General features: G+C 35.4%; 1 pseudogene; it reads right to left on the bottom strand.

Annotated features, from left to right (window-relative positions):
- Positions 1-7,085: 7,085 nt before the first annotated feature.
- Positions 7,086-8,024, bottom strand: LOC116902802 (annotated as a pseudogene).
- Between the last annotated feature and the right edge of the window lie 8,768 nt (positions 8,025-16,792).

Consider the following 16,792-nt stretch of genomic DNA (forward strand, 5'->3'; position numbering starts at 1 on the left):
TATGCTAATAAACAAAGCATAGTATTGACACAAAAGACATATTTATTAAGGGAATCAAGTTGAAGACCCAGAAAGAAGTCCACACACCTATGGACACCTTAGTTTTGGTGGAGAATCATGAAATACACACTAGAAAAAAAGAACATTTTCAACAAATAGTGATGATCAAACTGGATGGCTGAATGAGATGAATGCAAGCAGATTCATGCTTATTACACTGCACAAAACTCAACACAACGGACCAATGAGATCTCAACATAAGGCCACATACACAGAATCTGTTAGAAGAGAAAGTGGAGGACTAGTCATTGGCACAGGAAAAGACTTTCTAAACAGAGCATTGGTAACACAGGCAAAAAGAACAACAATTAATAAACAAACCTCATGGAACTGAAAATATTCCGCATGACAAAAGATACTATCATTTAAACAAAGCAGAATGCTACAGGATGGGGAAAGACTTTTTACCAACTATACGTCTGCTAATATTAAAAAATATATAAAAAAGTAAAACCTGGGCAATAAGGAAACAAATATCCAATCAAAATATGGGGTGCAGATATAAATCAGAGAATTCTTAAAATTGGAAACTCAGGTGACAGAGAATCAATCAATGAACCATTCATTACATTTAGTCATCAGGGTGATGCAAGTTAAAGCTACTTTGAGATTTCATGGTATATGTTAGAATGGATAAGATGGATAAGATAGGCTATATTGATGATGATGTTCAGTAAGGGGAACACTCATCCTTTCCTGGTGGGAGTGCAAAATTGTGCATCCATTAGGGAAATCAGTGTGGTAGCTCCTCAGGAGACTGGGAAACAGTCTACCTCAAAAGCCAGGTATACCATTCCTGGGCATATACCCAAAGGATCGTTCATTCTATTACAGAGAACACAAAACTTGCTCAACCATGCTCACTATTATTCTCTTAATAATAACCAAAAATTAGTAACAAACTAGATGCCCATCAACAGATGAATGAATGAAGAATATGCATGGTACATTTGTACAATGAGATATTACTCAACCATTAAAAATAATGAAATAATGAAATTCACAGGTAAATGGGACGAAACTTGGAAAAAATATCATCCCAAGTGAGGTAATCCATACCCAGAAAGACAAATATGGTATATGTTCACTTATATGTGGATTTTAATTGTAAGTCACTGATAAATAAACTACAACAATATAACTGCAAAGTTAGCCACAGAGTAAGGGTCTAAGGAATACAGATAAATTTCCTTAGGAAGGAGAAATAGAATAGTTATGGCTAGACTGGGGTTGGGGTGGAATGGGTAGATTAAACCAGGGATAGGATGTGGAAGAGGGGACAAGGAAGTGAATGCAGGGAGGTACAGTGGAAAATAACTAACATTAGAGTGGCATTATGGGAACTTAATGTAGTAGAAGCTTTGTGTGTGTGTGTGTGTGTGTGTGTGTGTGTGTGTGTGTGTGTGTGTGTTTCTGTGTGTGTCTAATGAAATTGCCAACAATAGAGTTCTAGAGCTGAAAGGAAAAGCAGACACAAGGACCTATCCCTAACCCAGAAGCAATCTCCAACTGATAATCACTTGCAAGTGAAAATTTTGTTTTCTCCTTGTGATTCTTCCTGGGGGAAACAAACCACTTTTAACTCTAGGCACCATACACTGGAGTAGTTGGCAAACAGAAAGCAAACTAGATAGAGATATTTGAAGGTTCTTTGATAATGCTGAGTTAGGACAGTCTGTTTTGATTTAATTTATTTTGTTTTTACCTTACATATCCTTTGTATATATATTTTGGCTAACATTCTTGTGGGTTTCTTTCTTTCTTTCTTTCTTTCTCTTTTTTTTTTGAGATTTCTCTGTGTGCAAACTTGTGTGTCTCTACATATTTATGTGTTTCTTGTGCTTTTTCTTTGGCCTTTTTCTTGCTTGTTTTACCTTAAAAATAGTTTGTTTTATTTTACATTATTGTAGTTTGCTTTATTTTATTATTGCTATGTAGATGCCTAGTGTTTTTAAGATGAGAAAAAAGGCTATAAATATAGATGGTGGGAATTTGAGGAGGAACTGGGAGGACAGTGAAATAGTGGGTTTTACTCTGTCCCTTAAGGAAAGCCAAGAAAAAACCAACAGTTGAAGGAAATGAATAAAACTGTTCAAGACCTGAAAATGGAAATAGAAACACTAAAGAAAACACAAATGAAGGAATGCTAGAAATGAGAAATTTAGGTAAGCACACAGGAACTACAGACTTAAGGATCACCAACAGAATATAAGAGACAATCTGAGGCATGGAAAGTAAAATAGACAAATAAATACACTAGTGAAAGAAATTACTAAATGAAAAAAAAAACTTGACAAAAATCCAGGAAATCTAGAATACTATGAAAAGACCAAACCTAAGAATAATAGAAATATAGAAAGGAGAACAATCTTAAATCAAGGCTCAGAAAAATCTTTTTTTTAAATCTTTATTAACTTGAGTATTTATTTACATTTTGATTGTTATTCCCCTTCCCAGTTTCCCAGCCAACATCCCCCTAACCCCTCCCCCTCCCGTTCTCTATGGGTGTTCCCCTCCCCATCCTCCCCCCATTACCACCCTCCGCCCAACAATCACATTCACTAGAGGTTCAGTCTTGGCAGGACCAAGGGCTTCCCCTTCCATGGGTGCTCTTACTAGGCTATTCATTGCTACCTATGAGGTTGGAGCCCAGGGTCAGTCCCAGTATAGTCTTTGGGTAGTGGCTTAGTCCCTGGAAGCTCTGCTTGCTTGTAATATGTTGTTCATATGGGGTCTCAAGCCTCTTCAAGCTCTTTCAGTCCTTTCTCTGATTCCTTCAACGGGGGTCCAGTTCTCAGTTCAGTGGTTTGCTCCTGGCATTCGCCTATGTATTTGCTGTATTCTGGCTGTGTCTCTCAGGAGAGGTCTACATCTGGTTCCTGTCGGCCTGCACTTCTTTGCTTCATCCATCTTATCTAGTTTGGTGGCTGTATATGCATGGGCCACATGTGGGGCAGGCTCTGAATGGGTTTTCCTTCATCTGTGTTCTAAACTTTGCCTCCCTAACCCTTCCTAAGGGTATTCTTGTTCCCCTTTTAAAGAAGGAGTGAAGCATTCACATTTTGGTCATTCTTCTTGAGTTTCATGTGTTCTGTGCATCAGAAAAATCTTTAACAAAATTATAGAACAAAAAAGTCCTAATCTAAAGGAGGAGATGCCTATATGGTACAAGAGGCCTACAAAACACCAAATATGTTGAACCAAAAAAGAAATTCTCATCACATAATAATCAAAACACTAAATCTACAGAACAAAGAAAGATTCTTAAAACTTGCAAAGGAAAAAGATCAAGTAACATATAAAGGCAGATCTGTTAGAATTAGATCAACTTCTCAATAGAGACTCAAGAAGTCAGAAAGGCCTTGACAAATGTCCCACAGACTCTAAAAGAACATATCCCAGACTAATATAACCAGCAATCTTTCAATTACCATAGATGGAGAAAAGGAGCTATTTCTGGATAAAGTTAAATTTAAACAGCTTGTGTCCAGGAATTTAGCCTGAGAAAAGATACTAGAAGGAAATTTCCAACCCAAGGAAATTAACTACACCCATAGAGACATAGAAAATAAATGATCTCACATGAGCAAAACCAAAAGAAGACACACACACACACACACACACACACACACACACACACACACACACACACACACACACACACACACCAACTCCAATATCACCATCACAGCAACAAAGTAACAGGAATAAACAATCATTGGCCATTGATATCTCTCAAAATCAATGGATACAATTCCTCAACAAAAAGACACAGACTAACAGAATAAATGGAAAACTAGAATCTATTTTTCTATTGAATACAAGAAGCACACCTCAGCATCAAAGACAGACATTAACACAGAGTAAAGGGTTGGAGAAAAAGATTTTCCATGCAAATATATCTAGGAAACAAACTGGTGCAGCAATTCTAATGTCAAAGTAGGCGTCAAACCAAGATCAATCAAAAAATGGGGAAGAATACTACATATTTGTCAAAGCAAAATTTACAAAGATGATCTTTCAGCTTTTAAAATCTATGCCCCAAATGCAAGAGCACCAAATTTGTAAAGGAAATACTACTAAAACTTAAACCACACATTGATAAAAGGAGAGTTCAACACCCTACTTTTACCAACACACAAGTTATCAAGAAGAAAGCTAAACAAAGAAATTCTAGAGCTAACAGATGTTATGAACGAAGTGGACCAAACATATATTTACAGAATATTTCACTCAAACACAAAAGAAATACTTTCTTCTGAGCAATTCAAGCAACTTTCTCCAAAATTGATCATATACTCGGGCACAAAGCAAATCTCATCATATATCAGAAAACTGAAATACCACCCTGCATCCCATCAGACCACCAGGGAACAAAGCTGGATATCAACAACATCAGAAACAACAGAAAGCACACAAGCTCATGGAGCCTTAAAAAATCTTTACTGAATGACTACTAAGTCAAGACAGAAAAAAAATCAAAGACTTCTTAGAGAGAGTTCAATAAAAATGAATGTAGAAACTTGTGGGTCACAATGTAGGCAGTGCTAATATGGAAGTTCATAGTCATTAAAAGTCTCACAACAACAACAACAACAACAACAACAACAACAACAATGACCTAGGACCAGAGATTTAGTATAGAATTCTATCAGATACCCAATCAAGGGCTAATACTAATACTCCTCAAACTATTAAACAGAATAGAAATAGACAAAACATTGCCAAACTCATTCCATGAGGCCGGAGCCTTCCTGATACCTAAACCACACAAAAACTCAACAAAGAAAGAGAGATTCAGACCACTTTCACTTATAAACATGGATGCAAAAATAATCAAGAAAATATTTGCAATGAATCCAAGAATGCATAAAAAGTATCATCCACCTTGATCAAAGAGGCTTCATCACAGAAGTGCAAATCCAACAACGTAATCCACCATATAAAAAAAGTAAAAGAAGAAGATCATATGATCATTTCATTAGGTGCTGAAAAGGGCTTTGACCAAATCTAACATCCCTTCATGTTGGAACTCTTAGAAAGATCAGGGATGCATACCTAAACATAATAAAAGCAATATACAGCAAACGAATAGCCACAAGAACACTTGTTCAAGTATGTGCACTTATTCATAATAGACAGAAACTGTAAATAATACAGATGACCCACAACCTATGAATGGATAAAAGAAAATGTGATATACCCTATATTCAATAGGGTATTACTCAGCTATTAAAAATAATGACACGAAATTTGTAGGCTAATGAATAGAACTAGAAAAACATCATCCCAAGTATCATAACCCAGACTTAAAAAGAAAATATGGTGTATACTCTTTTATAGATGGATATTAACTCTAAAATAATAGATGATCATGCTACAATGAACAGACCCAGGGAGGCAAAGCAACAAGGAGGGCTCAACGGGAGATTTATGGATCTTCCCGGAAGGGAGAAAGAGAATAGAATATGCAGGTAGACTATGGGAAAGGAAGGAATGGAAACAGGATGAAGGTGGGGCAGATGGAGGGAGAGTATTAAGAGAGAGGACTGGAATACGGGGGTGGTTGGGAGGGTGATTTAGAGACCTAATTAAGTGGAAACTCACCGAGATAAATGAGCGTGACTTGAGGGAAGCTTCCTAGTAATGTGGGATTCGGAGCCTGAACTAATAATCTTCTATAAACACGAAAGGCATACAGCAGAGGGACTGAGACATAAACCCAGCAGAAACTTTCTATGTACAATCTGCCTTCCCTGAGGTAATGGTGACACAGAACATGTGGGTGTGGCTAACCTATGTCTGGTACAACTTTAGACCCAGAGTTCTGGAGGGAGCCTATGCTTCCTGCATCACCGGGAACCAGAGAGAGGACAGCCCACAGATCCAGGACAGAACCAAACCAAATGGAAAAATATGAGTGAAATGATCCCCAATTATATATTGCTATACGCAGAGATTAGCACCTATCCCAGTTGTCACCCGAGAGAAACATGATCCCGCAACTGATGGGAGCAGATGCAGAGATCCATAGCCAAACACAAGGCAGAGCCAGGGAAAACCCGTAGATGAGAAGATAGAGAAAGGATTATAGGAGCTAGAGGGGTCAAGGACACCAGGAGCACAGGGCTCACAGAATCTACTATGAAGGAGCACAAGGAATCAGAGAGATTGAAGTAAGAAATATGAACCCTGTATGGTCTGAGCCATGTCGTCTGCATATACATGATAGTTGTGTAGTTTGGGTGTTTTTACCGGACTCCTAAGAGTTGGGAGTAGGGTTGTCTGTGATCCTTTGCTTATGCTTGTGGAGTTGTTTTCTCCTAGTGGGTTGCTTCATCTAGTCTTCATAAGAGGCTTTGTATTTTGTCTAACTTGCTATGCCATGTTCAGGTGATATCATTGGGAGGCCTGTTCCTTTCTTCTAAGAGGAATAGGAGTGGATTTGGGGAGAGAAGATGGTAGGGAGGGATTGGAAGGAGTGAAAGGATGGGAAACTGAGGCCAGGAAGTACTGTGTGAGATAATAATAATAATAATAATAATAATAATAATAATAATAATAATAATAATAATAATAAACAGAATTAAATCTACCCTAGTATCTTAACACTATTCTTGATGATTTAATTAAATTATTTTCAAAAGAAAAACTTAATAAATTCTTTAGAGTAAAGTTAGTATCAGAAAAACATTTATGATATGAATTAAAATGGAGCAGAAATGTTAAAAGACTGTATAATTCCACATATTTTATTTAAATCATATGAAAAAAAATCTCACTTTGCTACTTGAACTATTAAACAACTTAAAAGGAATTTGCTTTTCCAAAAGAAATAATTGAGGCTAGATGAAAATATGTTCTTATAAGCATTGCTAAGTCCAGTGCCACAGAAGCCAACGACCTCGTATGATATCTGTGAGCACCAAGAATGCACACATGCTGGCACCAACACACACACATATAAATAAAATAAAATAAAATGAAATATAACTTTTTTAAATGAAGAGAAAAGTCACTCCCTTTTAAAAAGCCCGGTGGCATTTTGAACACAACTTTTTGAGCACATTAATTATTCTGTTATCAGAACTGATTTGTACCAAAGGAGTAATTGTGGGAAAGGCATTCACCACCAATTTCTGAACAGACAAGATGACTGGGTCATATACCCATAACAGGATTGAGGTGGATGAAATGATGAGGTCCACCCAGTACATGACCACAAAAAAACCCACCAGCAGCAAGATGGTCAGGGTGGCCTTTTTCTCAGGGGATGCTCTCAAGTGGCTGATGCTATGAAGATGCTTGCATTGCCTTTGATGTCTGAACAAGATAATCACCATGTATGCACTTGTGGTCAGCATAATTCCTACAAGAAACACATCTCTTAAAGTTGACACTGTTACAATCAATCCCTTGATGATGCTGTTCATGGGAAAGTGTGAGCAGTATTTGGTGACCTTCATCTGGTTGGTCTCACTCACATTGGTATAAGCACCAACAGAGAAGAACTGATTAATGTTGAAGGACAAATTGAAAGACCAAAAATAGAAGAAAGCATAGATGATGTATTTTTTTAATTTATGTTTAAATTTTGCCAACAGTGAGGTACTGGGACTGATAGTGACAGCCTGGAATACACTCAAGAGGCAGGTGGTGCAGATAGAGAGGCCTCTCATCACCCTGCTTATGTAAAAAGTTGCCTTACATATGAAGTCATTCTCCATGTTCAGTGACTCAAATAATTCTGTAAGCCAAATCTCCCCTGCAGTGAGGAACATCATTATGTGAATGAAAGTTAATTGACATGAGATCAGGTCCATGGGCTTAGGTCTGTGACCTGGAATTATGAAAATATAGAAAATCAGTAGAAGAATATTGGCTAGGACTCCAAGTCCAGTTTGGAAATAAAGGACATTCTTGAATGAAGACATAAATGGAAGGTGTATTCATAGCAAACACATAATAGGAGTCTATTTCATGTACCTGAAAAAAATAATAGATTATATATCAAACTTATGATTAGCTTCACAGTATGGCTATGTAATCATTCTGTTTTCTCTACTAATTATTGAATATCCTATCTCTTTTTCTTTTGATGTTTCATGCTGTATGTAGCCAACATTTCTATATACCCTCCGAGTATCTCCTATATAGAATGAATATTATGGATAATGAATCCATTCATAGTCAGTCATATACCAAAGACACAGTTTGTGTTCCTGTATTACACCTGAGTCTCATACCTTAGAAATCCAATCCTATTGAATTAAATTGGCTTATTTATACTTAACAACTAAAGCAGTAGAAATGAGCATAAAATATCAATCATATTTGCACCAATGAATATAAACTGTGGTGAGCTGGGGGAAAATCATAAAAGATATCCAAATCAGATGAGAATGCATCATAGTGCATAATTTTACTGTGCTCTATTTTGCAATTATCCATATTTTTACTCACAATTCTAATGGAGTCCAAGTCATGATTCATAATAATATGGCAGTTTTAATCAGCAAAGGGTCTATCTCAATTCATCTTTTTTTCATGTTTCTTTTTTCATGAAATCTTACATCCTCAGAATCGAGGATTAAAGACATAGATATAGTGGAAGACAATTAGTTACCTTTCAAACCATAATTTTATAAGCAGTATGGTTATAAATGGGCCTAGATGGTTTCCAGTTTAGTTCCCATCCAACTTAAACCATTTGTGAACTCCAATTTACAATTAAGGAACTAATTTCCAGGTATGAAGAAAATACAATTTTCTTTTATCTTTTTTGGGGAGGGCAGGTGTGTAAATCATTAACAGGATGTTTCCTTATGGCTTTTTCAGCCACACATGCTGTTATTTTCCCTAACTACCTACTCTTTATTTATCACCCTCCCCCTTTCCTAAGAACCCACCCATTTCCCATTTCCCTCTTAGATCAATTGTGTCCTGCTGCTACTCCCAGTACCTTTCTCCCCACTTCATCTGTATTTACCTACCTCTTTGCCCTAAGGAGCCACATCTTTTCCATTTTCCTGATCAGACACTTGTAGTCTGCTATTCTGCTCTCTAATGCTCCCATTGTCACCCCTATTGTCAAAATGCTTTCCCTGTTTCTGCAGTTACTACAGGCTACATTATCACACCTGAAGACGTGGAGCTGGGAACCTCCAACAAGAGAAAATCAGGGATTCTAAGACAATCCACATTTTCCATACATTATCAAACATGAATGTGCTTAAGATAACCATATAGGAATGCTGTTTGGAATTTCTGTTTAAAAGAGATTCCTTCTCATGCACTGGAAAACACATTCCCAATTTTATCATACATCACCACCACCCAGACACTGTTTACAATACTACTCAACATCCTTTGTTGCTTATGTAAGTTACTTGGCCTGGTTATAAGTATCAATTTATTATTGAATTGATTTAATTCAGTCCTTTAAAATCAGCTTTGTGATAAAGAAGTAGACAATGTCTACACCAATTCAAAGCTTGTGGGAAAAGGAATGCCCAATTCTATTTTCAAGTTCACTCAAATATTCCATAAACATAGATACATGCATTCTTGTATGTATAACCATAATGCAGCAGTTTGTGGAAAGGACCATCCTATAATATCTCCATGAATATAACATGATGAATCACACATTTTACATTTACATGATTTCTTGCTCCTAAAAAGCTTAGTTTAATAAATTAATAGGTTCATCCTAATTTTCAGAGCCAGATAATTAAGTTGCTCATTAACGTATATTTACGGTAGCTGTACAGTGACATTCTGTTTGTTTTTTTGTTTGTTTGTTTTGATTTTGTTTATTTTTCTATAGCTCCACTATTAGTACGTAAGGGTACTTTTAATTCTTGCAATGTCCCTGGGATAGATTCCCAGAAAAGACATGGTAGCTCATGACCATCTGTAACTCTCATTTCGGAGTATCCATGTCCCTATATGATATGGCATACCAGTGGTACACAGACATACTTGCAAGATAAACACTCAAATATGTAAAATGAAATAAATAAATTAAAAACAAATAAATGTCCTGGATAATACTTAATGTAAAAGTTGAAGTATAAATTGAAAGAACAATAGCTTTTTAAAAATTTTAAAATTGCAAAGGAATAAAACATATATGTTTAAAATTATTTACTACTTATACATCTATAATTTATTAAAATACAACATGTAATACAATATAAAATGATAAGTCAAAATATAATAATTTAAGTGCTTTTCTTCCAAAGGTATGTTTTTCAAACTTTCATATCCATTGCTTTGTAAATGTTTATCACCTACTGAAATGACACATCTAATTGCTCAAGTGGATCTTTCTCTGGGGAATCACTGAATCTGAGAGTGGACCAGGAAAGAACATAGCTATCATGGATACAGAGTTGTTACAGTACATAGGCATGCACTGAGAAAAGTCTTCTGTTTTATTTTAAAAAATAATCAGTGCTGGGGTGCTTCCAATTAGTTTAAATTGTAATAATTAGTTGTAAGTATTAAAGTCTAAAGTGTGTCAAGCATTCATAATGGTGGAGAAGCCATCACTATTCAATGGACTCAGAATCAAAAAAACTAAGCAGTGTGCAGACAGGGATCTGGAGAGACCTGCAACAAAAGTGATCGAGAGGTGTTTTCTTGATATTCTTCAAAGAAAATTTATTTTACCTTTTCATTACCCCAGAACTTGATTTTAGAACAGTCTTGTTTTGTGAATTTAGGATGATCTTTGCTTTCTGCGATGTGGAGATATAGTAATCTAAGGGATGTACAATTAAAGTAGTTGACAAGTATCAACTTCACTTTAAGATTTAGTATATTTAGTGACTAATGACTTAAAATCTATATGATTTCTCAGAGAGAACATGAAGTAATTATATCACTCTCAGGTGACAAGATACATGGTGTTGGCTGATGTGCTGTGTACTATCAGGAGCAAGAGTAAGAAGTCTCAGGAGATGAAGACCTTAGCCACCCAAGCTAGTTTCATTCAATTTTTATAAAATGGAGGACAGCAGGAATAATTACTGATCACTTACAAAGAAAGTATTAATTCATAGATATTACCGGACTCCCTTAAATAAATGAAATGCATGAACTCTGTGAAAATTGAGCTTAGCGTCTATGATGTTGACTAGAATATTACAGTCTCACACTGTGAGCCAGTTCCTCTGAGATCCTGCAGCAGCAGCAGGACTATTGCTGTAGAGACTGTGGGGAAGCACTCATCCCCAGAGTTTCCCAGTTCCATAGTGTGAGTTTGGGAAAGATATGAAAATGTTCACTGAAAAGTGTGTGAGTGTGTGTGTGTGTGTGTGTGTGTGTGTGTGTTAAAACAAATGAAGGAGGGAGATTGCAACCTGTATTTCAGACCAACTTCAATCAAACCCACGTTCTTCCTGTCTTAGCCTTGAAAGTGCTAGGTTCATGGGTGTGTGCCATCACACCTGCCTTCATTTTCCATTGTAACTTCCTATACATACGTTAGTAATTGATGTTGCAGCAAAATGAAAGTAACTTGTGACATTCATCACCTAAACTTAAATTTACTTGGCATTTCTTTCCAAATGAATATTTTAATGAGTAATTGTATTTTAAGAATTGGAGGAAACTTTGAGAATTTTGACTTTAAATACTTTTATACTATTTGAGGATTAAAAATATTTTTTTCTCTTCTAATGAATAGCTTACTCAATATCATATCAGTATCAAGGTTAAAAGGTTCAGTTAAGAAAACTTGAAATAGTAAAGCTGATTTTATTTTAATTGAAACAATTCTAACCCATTTTCCTGTTGGGTAAAGAGAACTTTACAGGAATTTAATCAAATAAATATGAGGGGTAAGATATTCAGATCTGTTTGAAATACACAGAAGTGATCTATTTTATTAGAAATTGCAAAAGACGCTATCGTGAAGACAGAGGAACTTAAAACCCCAGGACACTATCTGTCTAATTTATCCTACTGCTAGAAGGGAGGTAGCTGCTGATAAGTGATCTTTCCTTGTGTCTTCAGGACAAGAAAGACATTAAAATGATGTGATAAGAGCATTGTAGGGTGAACAACTTTAAAAACATTGAAACAAATAAAATTAGTTTTATTAGAGTAGAAAAATTATGTTGAAACATGAAAAAAGTTTGTGAAATAAGAGTGACTTTCAAGAAGAAAATATTAACATTCCCCAGGTTTATTTTGATGTTGCAAAAGAAGAAAAGATTCCAAAAGGATGATGAGCATTGTGTTTACACCTGGAAAAGTCACCTGGAAAAGGAACTGGGATATTAAATTGCTAGTCTCTCACACATAAATGTTCAGTACTGGTGCCCAAGTAAATATGAGCAAGGGAAACGTTCAATTGTTAACATAAAGGACTGATCAGATCCAGGAGCAGTGCTGCCTCAATTTACATTTGTGGTCCATAGCATAGAGCCATGTAACCTTGGGAACTTTAGCCGCTAATTGTGACAAAATGGCATTACTAAGCTAAATGAATGAATAGAAGCTTGGATATACTGTTTAAAGCTGAAGCTTAGTGTGCTGACAAGTAATACTTGGGAGGTTTACAATTTCATATGGACCATAATAATGGATAATTAAGAGTGATTTTTATAAAATTGTAAATGTACTTGCCAAAACCCCTGGTATTATTTTGTGGTTTCATTAAATGCCAAAACCATCCTTTAGTGATCATTTCTGTAGTTCAATACTAAATTTTGACTGAAGCTGGAGTTATTCAAGAGCCTAGTGATCAAAAATTGTACTTAATAAATAGATAGTTATACCTGTTCTAAGACTTCTTGTGAAAATGCCCTAAAGAAAATGGCATCACTGTCTTAAACCTCTGCTGGTGGTATGTACAAAAGTTATACATGTAAGATATAGATGTACAGAGACTGTTCGGTTATAAAATTAATTCTAATGCTTACCTGTGCAATTTCCTAGATGTAAGAACTGAGAAATTTCTTAGTCAGCTTGAATCATTTCCCATATAACAGAAAAAAGTGTAAACAAAAGAAACTATGAAAACAAGCAAAAGGGAGAAATCATTGTAATTGAAGAGACCAATCTCTCTAAAGTTAGAAATCCCTTATTATATAATGTTAACAGTGTCTCATATATTGCTAGGCTATGAGTTGAAACTTTCATGAGATTTCCTAAAGATATGCAAACTTAACAAATGAACATATAACTAATAAACACTAAGTTAATATTTGTTGTACACTTATAGCTTAAGTTTCATATTATTAAATGCATACAGTCATTTAACTTGGGAAAAAAAGTAAAAAGAGAAAATACAAAATACAATTTAAGGTAACTTAATATTATGAAGGTAATCCTGCACACCAATAAGTGTGTTTTCTTGTTCATCACCCTCTAAGGTATTTCAGTACTTGTTATAGGATTGAAAACTAACACATTTGGCATTCCCTTTGTGAAACCATATTGTTAGAATTATTAGAGTACACACTCAAGAGAATCCTATGTCTCATATGGTCCCTAAACATTTAATCTGGAGCAACTTTTACATACATATGTAGTACATTCATTTTAAAAAGTGAGGGAATGCATAATATATTTACCAAATATATAATACCCATTGATCACCTTCACACTTTTATCCTTTTCTTTCTCTTTATCTGTTAGGTCGTGTTCCTCTTCTGAATAGTTCTAGTGTCACATATATAACCAGAGATCATACTTAGAGAAAAATATGTTCTTCTCTTAATCATTTCACCAATTCCTTTATGTGTACAAGCATCTCTTGAATGCTGGTTATATAGGGTGGCTCAAAAGTAATATACTAGCAAAGGATTCTCTAATCATTTATTACAGAAATCCTTCTTCCTTCTACCACTTAATTACAGCTCTCACTGTAATGAAGAGAAAAGGAAACACTCACCCACCTGGGTCTTCGACAAACACTCTTGTAGAATGAAGCCCTAAGAAGTAGTTATAAAGAAGAGATATCATCAGCCCATCTCCCTCTAGACACGTAGTTATCAAGTCATCTGGGAAAGGACATTTTGTACATGAGTTTGTTAGGAAGTGGCACTATTAAATGGCAAAGTGAACTTCTTAATTCCAGTAGGGTTATGACAGATGAGCTCTGGGTTTCCCATGTGTGAGCTATTCTCTCCATCTATATCTGTCTGTGCAGACTGATCTCAGTCATTTTGAACAAAAGTTTCAACAATAGTATCCCACTTAAAAGAAGTAAAAAACAATCTTAGATTCCCCATAATATCCTCGCTGCTTCCAAAACATTCATGGTTCCCTCCATACTTACTTGACTGTATCTTCAGGGTCTCACCTAAAAATTAACAACTCAACAGATAAAATTAAAATATGTCACCTTCTCCAAATACACGTAGGAAAAGTAATTGTTCTCACTGAGCACTCAGGAGTGTGACAATGTATTATCAGGATAAACTGTGATGTTGGGACTGGGATACAGCTGATAGACAGCATGTCAAAAAGTATTGTGTATGTAGGCATTATGAAAACAATCAAACCTTCAGACACAAATGAGAAAATATTTCAAATATCAGGGATATGAGATGCATACTTAAACATAATAAAAGCAATGTAGAGCAAACCAATAGCATCAAATTAAATCAGAAAACCTTAAAGCAATTCCACTAATATCAGGGAAAAGACGAAGCTGCTTACCCTCTCTGTATCTATTTACCATAGTACTTAAAGATCTAGTCATAATTATAAGAAAACCGAAGTGAGATCAAGGGGACACAAATTGTAAAGGAAGAAGCAAAGGTATTCCTACTTGCAGATGATATGTTAGCCCACAGAAGGATCCCAAAATTATACCAGAAAACTCCTATAGCTGATAAACACTTTCAGCAAAGAGACTGGACTCAAAATCAACTAAAAAATCTGTAACACTCCTTATACAAACAATGAATAGGCTGAGAAAGAAATTAGGAAAACAACAACCTTTACAATTGCCAAAAATAATGTAAAATATATTGGTTTAACTCTAAGCAAGCAAGTGAAAGGTCTATATGAGAGGAACTTAATGTCTCTGAAGAAAAAAAATGGAGGAAGATATCAGAAGATGGACAGATCTCACTTGCTTATGGATTGGTGGAATAACAATGTGAAAATTGCCATCTTATCAAAAACAATCTACAGATTCACTGAAATTCCCATCAAAATTCCATTTTGTAACAGATCTTCAAAAACAATTCTCAATTTCATATGGAAAAACAACAACAACAACAACAACAACAACAACAACAACAACAACCCAGGAGAGCTTAAACAATCAGTTAAAATACAGTCAAAATACAATAAAAGCAAAGTGAAAGAACTTCTGTAGGTAATACCATTCCTGATTTCAAGCTACCCTACAAAGCAGTAATGAAAAAATTTCACAGTACTGTAATAAGAACCTGTATTCAGACATGTTTCTCAATGTAATAGAATTGAAGACCCAGAAGTATACTCACATCTCTATGGACACTTCATTTTTGACAAAGAAGCCCAAACAATACAATGTAAAAAAAAAGAAAGAAAACATCTTCCACAATTGGTACTGGTATAACTGGATGTCTGCATAAAGAAGAATCTTAATAGATCCATATTTATCACCCTGTACAAAATGCAAGTGCAAATGAATCAAAGACCTTAATGTAAAATCCAACACCCTAAATATAACAGAAGAGATAGTAAAAAACTGCGTTGAACACACTGGCAAAGGAGACAAATTCCTGAACAGGGTACTAGTTCTCAGGTACTTAGACCAACAAATAATAAAGAGAAACTTATATACTGAAAAGCTTTATTTTATTGATGAATAAAACAAAATAGCTGATTATAGAATGGGAGAATATCATCCTGAACAATGCATGTGGCAAAGGACTAATAACAAAAACAAATAAAGAACTCAAGAATTTAGACACCAACAAGCCCTATAAGCCCAATAATAAAGTGTCTTAGAGAGTTATACAGAGAATTCTCAACAGAGGAATCTGTAATGGCTGAGAAACATTTAAAGAAATATGTTCAACATCCATACTGATCAGGGAAATGCAAATGAAAACAACTCTGAGATTCCATTTTATACCCTTCAGAATGACTAAGATCAAAATATCAAGAGACAGCACATACTGGCGAGACTGTGGATCAAGGGCAACACTCCTCTATTGGTGATGGGATTGCAAACTGGTACATCTACTTTGGAGAATGATTTAATTGTTTTATAAATAATTGAGAATAGTTCTATCCCAAGACACAAATATATATTACTTCTGGGCATAAACCCAAGAGATGCCCCTCTCTATACAAGGACATTTGCTGAGCTATGTTCATAGCAGCTTTATTCATAATTGCCAGTAACTAAAAACAACCTAGATGGCCTTCAATTAAAGAATGGATAGAGAAAATGTAGTTCATTTACACAGTAGAATACAATTTGATTTTGGCTATTAAAAATGAGGATATTATGAAATTTTTACCCAAATATATGCAACTAGAATATATCATTGTGAGTGGAAATCATGCATGTCATTCACTTACTTTAAAGTGGACACCATCCATAAAGTAGTGGATAGCCATGCTACAAGCCACAGACCAAAAGATACTAAGTAATAGGGAAGAGCCAAGGGAGGATGAATGTATCTCACTCAAAGGAGGGAACAACATAGTCATTGGAGATGGATGGATGAAGGGAACTGTGTGGGAGCTACAATGAGGATGGGGATGG

The sequence above is a fragment of the Rattus rattus genome, chromosome 6 (genome assembly GCF_011064425.1).
Source record: "Rattus rattus isolate New Zealand chromosome 6, Rrattus_CSIRO_v1, whole genome shotgun sequence".
Taxonomy (NCBI): Eukaryota; Metazoa; Chordata; class Mammalia; order Rodentia; family Muridae; genus Rattus; species Rattus rattus.